The sequence below is a fragment of the Castor canadensis genome, chromosome 19 (assembly GCF_047511655.1).
Source record: "Castor canadensis chromosome 19, mCasCan1.hap1v2, whole genome shotgun sequence".
Lineage (NCBI taxonomy): Eukaryota > Metazoa > Chordata > Mammalia > Rodentia > Castoridae > Castor > Castor canadensis.
Window position 1 is genome coordinate 45142488 of NC_133404.1, and position 9232 is coordinate 45151719.

General features: G+C 46.8%; 1 long non-coding RNA gene across 1 annotated transcript; it reads right to left on the bottom strand.

Annotated features, from left to right (window-relative positions):
- Positions 1-4898: 4898 nt before the first annotated feature.
- Positions 4899-8067, bottom strand: LOC141419191 (uncharacterized). Its single transcript, XR_012443847.1, has 2 exons — positions 7370-8067; positions 4899-5460 (listed from the first exon to the last, which is right to left on the bottom strand). It is a non-coding gene; the product is annotated as an uncharacterized lncRNA (long non-coding RNA).
- Positions 8068-9232: the final 1165 nt, after the last annotated feature.

Genomic DNA, 9232 nt, shown 5'->3' on the forward strand with positions numbered 1-9232 from the left:
ACTGGTCAGGGACATACTCCACCTTGTGCATCAGGTCCTGCTATTTCACCATGACAGTGTGGTCCTGCTTTTCCCAGACAGCACATAAAACAGGGAAGAACAGAGTTCAAGCCAGAAGCTCTGGCAGATAAGCCAACATGCAACCGGGAACAAGATCCTTGGGACTTTCCTAAGACAAACAAAGGATTTAAAAGAAAGAACAATATTTAGTAGAACTCAAAACTCCTACTTCCAGATTAAGAAAACAACTTGCTGCAGATAATTTAAAATACTTTAAAGTAGCTGTAGTTTTTACCAAAAAATATTCTCTCACCATTACACCCGAAAGAGGTACTTACAAAGTCAATTTAAGAAGTATGTTTAACAATGGAAAATACCAGTTTTTAACTCATGGAAGACGCACTGTTTCCTTGACTGGCCTAACTCAACAACCCATCCCAGCTTCATCACTGCCTCATTTCCTGTTAAGGAAACCTTCCGGTTTCTTCCCCTAGGAAATCAGTTTTCAGGCACTTGCCCTTTTGCAGAAGTGAGTCAAAGCCCAAGGCATTTGTCAAATACTCCTCTCACGCAGGCCAAGCCTTCTGAGGAAGGACACCACAACGTCAGGATGCGAGTGGACATGACGAAGCTGGGGATGCTGGAGCTGGCACAGGATGAGTGGAAGATGGAGCTTCAGGGGAAGAGAGCACACAGGGCCCGATGCACATTGTTTCCACAAAAATCATCGAGGATGTAAGTCCCAGAGGGCCCAGGCCTAGAGTTCACGTCAAAATCCTTGGGAGACTGCATAGACGATCTCTCACCCTAACTGACACTTGGGATCAGTCAACAATCTTAGCCAAGGCCCTAAAAACTATGGCCTCCAAAATGGCTGTTGAGCTAACAGTGATTTGAAATTGTTAAGATTATTTATTGATTTTTAGGAATGGAGAAGTTCTAGAGGTGAATGGTGGCAATGGCTGCACGTCCACATGAATGTAGTGTAGACCCTTGGTCAACAGCACGATCCACTGCTTTGGTAAGAATGTCAGGCTAAAAATTACTTAAAATTGAAATTATTTAAGAAACCTAAGTATTCTTTCCTTAAGAAAGAATACTATCTCGTGACAAATTAAAAGTACATAAGATTTGCTTTCAGTGTTCATAAACTGAGTTTTGTAGGAACACTGCCACACCGTTTACCTCTGGCTGTGTCTACAGACATTGTCACCTCTTTACGGGAAAGCTAAGTAGTTGCTTCCGAGGCTGTGTGGCTCACAAGGCCCAAACATTTACTGTCTGGTCCTGTGCTCCAGGTTGCTGCTCCCTGTTCTAAACTTATGTAAGATCTAGCAGTAAAAGAATAGAAAGAGGAGCCAGGGGAGGAACAGTCAAGTCACCCATCACCTCCAGGATGGGGAACTTATCACTGCAGGTGAGAAACAGGTCTGGGAATCACGAGGTCTGACCACTGTCCCCACAAGGGACTCTCTGGATGCATCAAGGGAAGGACATGCCCAGTGACTGTCTCCTGTGAACCTGTGTCACAGTTCTTACCTCATTAGGGCTCTTCCTGATCACTTGGGGTGTTCCTGGACCACCTTCTTGATGGTAGCCATTCCTCATCTAGTCCCGAGGCAAGAAGAAGGTCCAAGTTCAGCTTCATTTAAGAAAAACATGGCTGATAGAGAATTTAGGTTTTAATTTAAGAAAAATTGTCACACAGGGAAGCATAAATGCTGTGTGCCTTCAACATGTTGCTGGGTGGTAAGGGAGGGGGTGGGGGGAAGGGAGAGAAAAAAAAGAAAAAAAAACCAAACATGCCACGAACGCCCTTTCTAAACTCAGTTTCTGCACTGACCCTTTTCAGCTTCCATGCTCAGTCCTGAGCCTGGTTTAGCCAGAGGCTGGCAATGTCTTCAGATGCTCAAGAGCCATCTTGTGGAAGAACAGTCCTGTGAGGTCCCCGGGGTCAGAGCAAGAGTGGACTGGACCTCAACATGAGGAAGACCTTGCTCACATTGCCATGGGTGGGTGGGGGGCGGGCAGTGAGCTTGCTGCCTTAACAGAATTGCTGTGGGCCGGTAGACTTGTGGTTGTATCTGGGTGCTAGGGTTATATGAGTCAGAAAACTCATGGATCAAGGGTCAGAGTGAGAGGATGCAACAGTGAAGACCAAAGACACTAAGGGCATGGGCTTGGAGGTCAGAGCTGGAGTGAGTTCCCATCGTGGCTCTGACACTTACCAGTCAATTGGTAAATTTAGTTAAAATAAGCTCCCACTTCTGTATCTGAAATGGGGACTTGTTTCTTACCTCTCCAAGAGACTGTGAGGACAAAATTATAGCCAGTGCCTAGAAGTGCTAGCTCTGCTGCTGAGCATTTACCATAAACATTCATTGGTCGCTGATGATTGAGTCCACAACTTAGTAGGGAAATTTCTTTCTCTTTTTCCTCAGTTTCAAAACTACTTGAGGGCAGGAAATGGAGGAAGTGAAAAGTAAATAAACAAAGTAGTTCTTTTGGATTATGCACCAGGGTTCATGCAGATGAGGCCTGTCCTGTGTATCAGGACCCATGACATCAATGTGCACTTGCCTCACACTGGTCTGTTGAATTTCTCCCCACAACTCAAGAGGATTGGGCAAAGAGGAGACATTATCAGATGCCAAAATGGCAATGTGTTACAGATGAAGTCTGGCAGGGGGTGGGGAAACAGAACAACACACTAATTTGTTTTTGTATTTCCCCTGAATGTTTTATAAAACATTCATCAAGAAACCCATTTGGCTGAAAAATAAATATTGGTGATGAGTAACAAGCAGCAGCTTCCGTCACATCTGCCCTTTCTGTAGCTTCTGAGGTTCAGGACTCAATGGCCGTGCAGCTCAGCTCCTAGGAGGGGAGATTTTAATAAAGCCAGGGTTTGCAGACATCAGGAAGCCAAGCCCAACACTAAGCAAGCACAGGACAGCAGCTTAGCCTCCGGGCGGAAGCAAATTTCTTGACTTCATTTTAAGCTGCTTCTCCTACTGGGTAGGGAGCACTGTATAAGATTTCAGATGCACAGAGGTAAGGTAGACATGGTCACTGCCCTTCTGGGGATTATGGTGAGAAATAGTCAGTGGCTGATCGAATGCACAAGGTAGTTACCTCACGCGGTGTCAGGAGCACAGCAGAGAGATGCCGCCCCCCTCAGTGTCAGAATGCTTCCTGGGTGTGGGGGGGTGGTGGTTAAGGCTTAGTTGGGCTTTATAGCATGGTCAGTTAAGGCATCAGAGCAAAGTTGCTGCAGGGTCAAAGGCTTGAGACCAAAGATGGTGCGATACCTCAGGAGTGGCCAGTGAAGTATGGAGGGTCAGGAAAGGAGCAAAGAGGCTGGAGCAACAGGTGGGACCTGAAAGGAAGGCCCGAATGCCATTGCAGAGCACACTCTTACAGGGCAGCCATGAGGGGTTTTGAGAGACACAGGAAATCTGATCAGCATTTTTAAATAGTTTGTGAGGTGCACTGTGCATGATGGCTGGAAGGGATGAAACTCACAAACTGCCCAGAGGCTGGCGAGGCATCAGGACAGTGAGGACAACTTGTCCTCTCCCTCTGAAGCCTCATGATCTGTCTGGGTACCTGTCTTCATTGGGGCCCCTCACCGTTTTGCTGTACAAGCAGGCCCCAGGTGCCCTGGAGTTGTGCTAGTGGTAAAGGTGTGCATGTTCACATGCATGTGTGCATGCCTATGTGTGGGTGTGTGCTTGCATGTGTGTGCACCTGTGTGTGTGCCTATGTGTGCATATTTGTGTGGACACGTGTGTTCGTGTGAGCCTGTGTGTACATGTGCATGGGTATCTGTGCATGCCTGTGGGTGTGTGCTTGCATATGTGTGCACCTGTGTGTGCATATTTGTGTGGGCATGTGTGTTCATGTGACCCTGTGTGTGTGTGTGTACATGTGCATGGGTGGGTATGCCTGTGGGTGGGTGTGCATGTGTGTGTACCTGTGTGTGCATATTTGTGTGGACATGTGTGTGTGTGTGTCTATGTGTGAGTATGCATATGTGTGCATGTGTGCACATGTTTGTGTGGGCATATGTGTATGTGTGTACTTGAATTTCCTTCCACCTTGCCAATGGAGGTGTTATGTGCTGGTGTTGAAGTGTTGCAGGCTGGGGTTGAGGGTCCTTGCCTTCATAGGCCAGGGAACTGACTCGTGAGGCAGCTGAAGATAGCCAAAGCCTTTATATAAAGTAGGATTTATTAGAGAGAAAGGAAAGGCTACAGCTAGAGAAGTGCAGTTGAGCCCGGAAGCCAGTAACTCTCTGCTCAGCTAAAGGCTGGGGTTTTTATGGATGTTTTAACTCTGGGTTGAAGGGGTTCTCATTGGCTGTGCATTTCACAGGCTTTCTTAGGTGAGCTGGTATAGTTAGCACCTTTATTGGGGGAAGGGAACAATTTTGAGAGCACTTTGCTCATCAGCCCTGTGGCAAATCTATCAGACTCTGTATCTCTTCTTTAGGATGCAGGAATGCAGACCTCCATCTCCTCAGGATGCAGGAATGCTATTGCTTTGGGGGGCAGGGAGATGGGATACACACTCATCTGCCTTAGGTATCCAGACCCAACAGAAGGGAAGCTGGATATGCCTCATTGTACAGCATGGAAAACTCACTTTCAACTTGAGATCCTCATTTAAGTCTGGAGGAGAAACTCCTTCTGCAATGAAACCGGCTTAGTCACAATCCAACCCAGAACTTACAGGTCAGAGAGAGGAGGATGTAGTTTAAACAGCAGCCTACTGTAAGGAAGGGGGCTTATGAATGATTGGAGGCAGTCTTGGGTGTACAACATTCCCACAGCCATCCCTCCCTGTATCTTTAGAGCAACATTTTTGTAAGGTACTGCCAAATAAAGACCACACCATGTGTGAAAAAGAGATTTATTGGAACCAGACTGCAGGACTGTCACTCTTTTGGGTTCAGAGTGCAGTGGCTTGGCTGAAAATGGGTAGTAGGCTTTATAGGAGGGGCCAAGCCACGGGGGAGGGAGTTTCTGGTCTCTGATTATCTGCGATCACCAGATGGAACAGGTTGACATGCCTAGCTAGTTGAGTAACTGGAAGTTCCTGAGGTGTTTTTCAAGCACAGAAACAACAGGGGAGTTGGGCAAGCAGTCATAAATCAGGGGGTCTGGTTTCAGTGCTAGCCTCGGGACTTTCCATGCACCCCAAGAATGCCAGGGACCTAACATTTCAACCTTTTGTTGGTATTATGGGCACTGATCGATCTAGCTCCTTCATGCTGAGTGGGGGCATTGTGGGGAGGGATTGGCTGGAATTTGGAAATTTGTGGGGTCCCCAGGAGCAGAGGCTGATGTTTTTTTTTCCAGGCTTCATTTGTAGACAAGGCCAGTTTTGGGGAGAAGGTTGTAGTAGCATCTGGTGAGAAGTCTGTCTGCTGAGTTCCCTGAATGATCCTGGAGGCATCTAGGGTTAAAGAGCATTTTCCTGGTTTAAGGCTTTGTATTTTCATAGCATCATTACAGGTGCAGCTGTTTTTCTTTCTATAGTAGCCTCTGTAATGGACCTAATAGATCATATAACCAAGGGAAGGAAGCAGAGAAGTATTGTGCATGCTCCCACAATTAGGCCCACTGCCCCTATCAGTGTTTTAAATTCACCTATGGCAGAAAATTGAGAGCCAGATGAGGACTGAGAACTTATGTAAGAGAGGAAGAGGGAGAGAGTTTGCGGGAGAGGCATAGCCATGTGGGGCCCAGTGGTGCTGAAGAGTACTCATCCTTTTTTATAGTGGAAGAGTCTGAAGTTGGTAGGCAATGTGTTTTCTTTGAAAGGTGCTGCTATTGGGGGGTTTCATTGAACTTTGACGGCGGTGGGCATTGTGAGGATGACCAGATGAGGGCTGGTCCACTGAGGTCCCAATGGAGAGGGTCAAAGATCCTTTAGGAGAACAAGATCCCCTGGTTTAACAGAAATTGTTACAGGGCCCTCTGAGGCGTGGAGCAGGATCTGGTCTGCCTGCTGTCTGAGAAGTTCCTGGAGGAGGTTAAGATCAGGCAGATAGTCAGCTAGAGAAGCAGAGTCTGTTGGAGGCAAGTTTTCTAAGAGAAATGGGTGGCCGTACATTATTTAAGACCCAAATAGGAATATTAGGAGGAGCATAAAAAGGAGCATAAAGGGTGCATATTTAGGGATCCAGATTCTGCAAAATCCTGTAACTCCCAAGAAAGTTCTAAGCTGCTTTATGGTATGGGGGAGTGGGAAATGGAGGATTGGGTTGATTCATTCATGATTCAGGGAGTGAGTCTGTCCCTTTAAGATCATGCCTAGGTAGGTGACCTGTGGGAGGCATAATTAAGCCTTCTCCTTAGAGACTCTGTATCCCCTGGATGCCAGAAAGTTTTAAAGAGGGCTCCATCGCCCTGCAGATGAGGGGCTCTGTGGCTTTGCACTGAAGTAAGCCATATGAAGAAGGGTGGCCTCTGGGTAGTGTCAATCTAATAAGTCTCTGGTTAGGATCTGTTCAAAAGAATGAAGGCTGTTTTTAAACTCTTGTGGCAAAACTGTCCAGGTTAGTTGCTGTGAAGGGTTTGTGGAATCTTTAAAGGTAAACAGGGTCTGACCATCAGAATGCAGGTTAAATGCAACACTTTTGGATAAAAGAGAGCTTTATCTCATTATTTTATATAAATTTACATTTTAACTTTGTAAATGTTTGTATCATATTTAGATACAAAGTATAGACACAGAACACAGTTATAAGGTGGTCATTTGAGAACTTTGCCTGAGCAAATATGTAAATGAACTCTGATTTAGTAGTACTTAAAGCTTGACAAGATCAGCAGAAAACACAAGTAATTTCTTCGATAAAATCTTTCCCTATAACATTTTTTGTAGATGTTACTCAGAGCAGAATAATATTAAGACAGACTTATTATTTTACAGACATAGAGAATTAGATTTTAGTTTGACATTATCTTAAAAATCTTTTGGGCAACTTTAAATTATAATTATCACACGTTGAAGTTTATCTATCTATATCCTTTTCAGTAGTTTACTTTGTAACTTGTATTTATAAATTAACTTTTATAAGAATTTTAAATTTAAATAAAACTGTCTTTCCTTTTTGGCTGGTGGATGAGACTGTCCACTCCCACCATGGAGATCTGTGAAGGATAAAGCTTACCTGAGAAGTCTGGTAGCACCAAGTAGGTGATTGAGGAACTACCTGCTACTTGGACAGTTACCCTGGGCTCCTCTGAGGTGATCTTAAGGGGGCCTGAGGTCCCAGGGCTGAGTCAGTCTTCTGCTGCCAGGCCCAAGTGGTCCATGAGGACTTTACTCTGTTGAGAGTGGGAATGGGAGACTGACCTACCTTGCGGGGCAGTCGTCCTCCAGTGTCCACTCTGCCCACATCGTGGACAGGGTCCTGCTGGCGGGAGAGGTGAAGGGCAGTGTTTTGCCCAGTGTCCTGTCTGGTTGCACTTGAAGCAGGCCCCTGGAGGTGTGCATTGTCCAGCCTGTCTCGAAGTTGGAGGAGGTAGTCTCAGGGCAGCCGTCAAGAGCTGGGCCTTTTATTGGTCTCAAACCTCATAAATACCTTAAATGCCATTTTCACAAGATCTCCCTAGGGGGTTCAAGGGCCACCCTCTGCCTGTTTTAAGTTTTCTTCGAATATCAGGGAAAGATTGGGAAATAAAATGAGAGTAGAGAAGAATTGGGTTAGGTATTTAAATTCTTTAATTTAGGAGGCTGAGTCGTTAGAGAAGGAGCCAAGTCTTTTCAATTTGAGAGAAGTCAGTCATGGAAAAGGGCACATGAACTCTGATAATGCCGTCAGCTCCTGCCTCCTCCCGGAGTGGTACAGGTGGGCTGAGTGTGCTTGGGCGGAGGTATGGAAGCGGGTATGGGATGCAGGTGGGGAGGAGAAGGGTGAGGTGTAGCAGGGGCTGAGGACAAGGCTGGCAGTGTTGGTCCCTGAGGAGCCAATGGCTCAGGGTCAGTTGTGACCACTGTAGAAGGGGAATAGGGTGGCGGATGTTTGGGAGAGCCAGCAGAGATGGAAGAAGGGGGTCTGAGTCATGGGAGGATGGGGTGGGAGAAGAGATTGAAGTAGAGGACCAGTGGGAGGAGTTGGGAGGTAGGCAAATGGAGCCCATGAGGTCACAGGTAAGAGAAGAATCTTCTGAAGGGGGTTCAGTGGAAGGGAGAGACACAGACTTTGGGGGGGTTGTGCTGGCAAGGAGGATTTGAACAGCATTACAAGATTGGAGCAGGGAGGGTTGAGATCAGAGAGAAAGGAAAGCTTGGACGAATGGAATCTTGGATCACTTGCTGTTGTGATGGCAGAAATTGTTAAGATCTAAAAGTGTTTGAAAATCAGAAGTACCATTTTCAGGCCATTGTGAATGATTGTCTAGCTTGTACTGAGGCCAAACAGTGTTGCAGTAATAAAACAGTCACTTAGGTTATATATCATCTTGGAGACCAAGGGGGAGGGTGTGGAGAAAGCATCTCAGTGAATGTGTCTAATGTAGAGTGGGAGGTCCCCATAATGTAGAAGGAGAGATAGATAGATAGATAGAGATAGAGAGAGAGAGAGAGAGAGAGCGGCAGGTGGCTTGGTGAGTTTACTCTTCAGGGCAATACAGACCTATGTCAAGATCTAGCTTCCCTTACATGACTCAGGCAAGGAGAGCAGAATCGTCTGGTTGCTGTTTGGTCAAAGTAAGTTGGAGGGGCTGTTGAGCTCTCACCCTAGGCGGAGGAAAGGAAAACAGGGAGGGAGAACAAGAGAGAGAGAGAGAGTGAGAGAGAGTGGAGTGTCACCCAGACGGGTTCCCAAGGGTGGAGTCCCTGGCCTGGGTTGCCGTCCAACAGAAAATGTCCCAGCTGGTTAGCCAGGTGTCCCCATGCTAAGCAGTGGGCACCCCAGCGGGTGGAGAGAGGCATACCTGGCATAGCACTATGACTTCCGGACCAGGCAGAGCAGGTAGCCCTGAAGGGGGGTGACACCGAGCCTGAGGAGTAGGTCAGGTGGAGAGCAGTGGAAGAGAAAGGCTAATGATGGATGGGAAAGCCAGCAAGGCAGTAAGGTCCGAGATCCACAGTCCAGAGGCACGTGGGGTCAATTGAGCAGTCTGGGTTTGGGAGAGGGGCAGGACACAACAGTCAAGGGACCAGTCACGGGCCGGAGTGTCCTGCTAACCTCTCCTGGGTTTTGGCACCAGATGTAAGG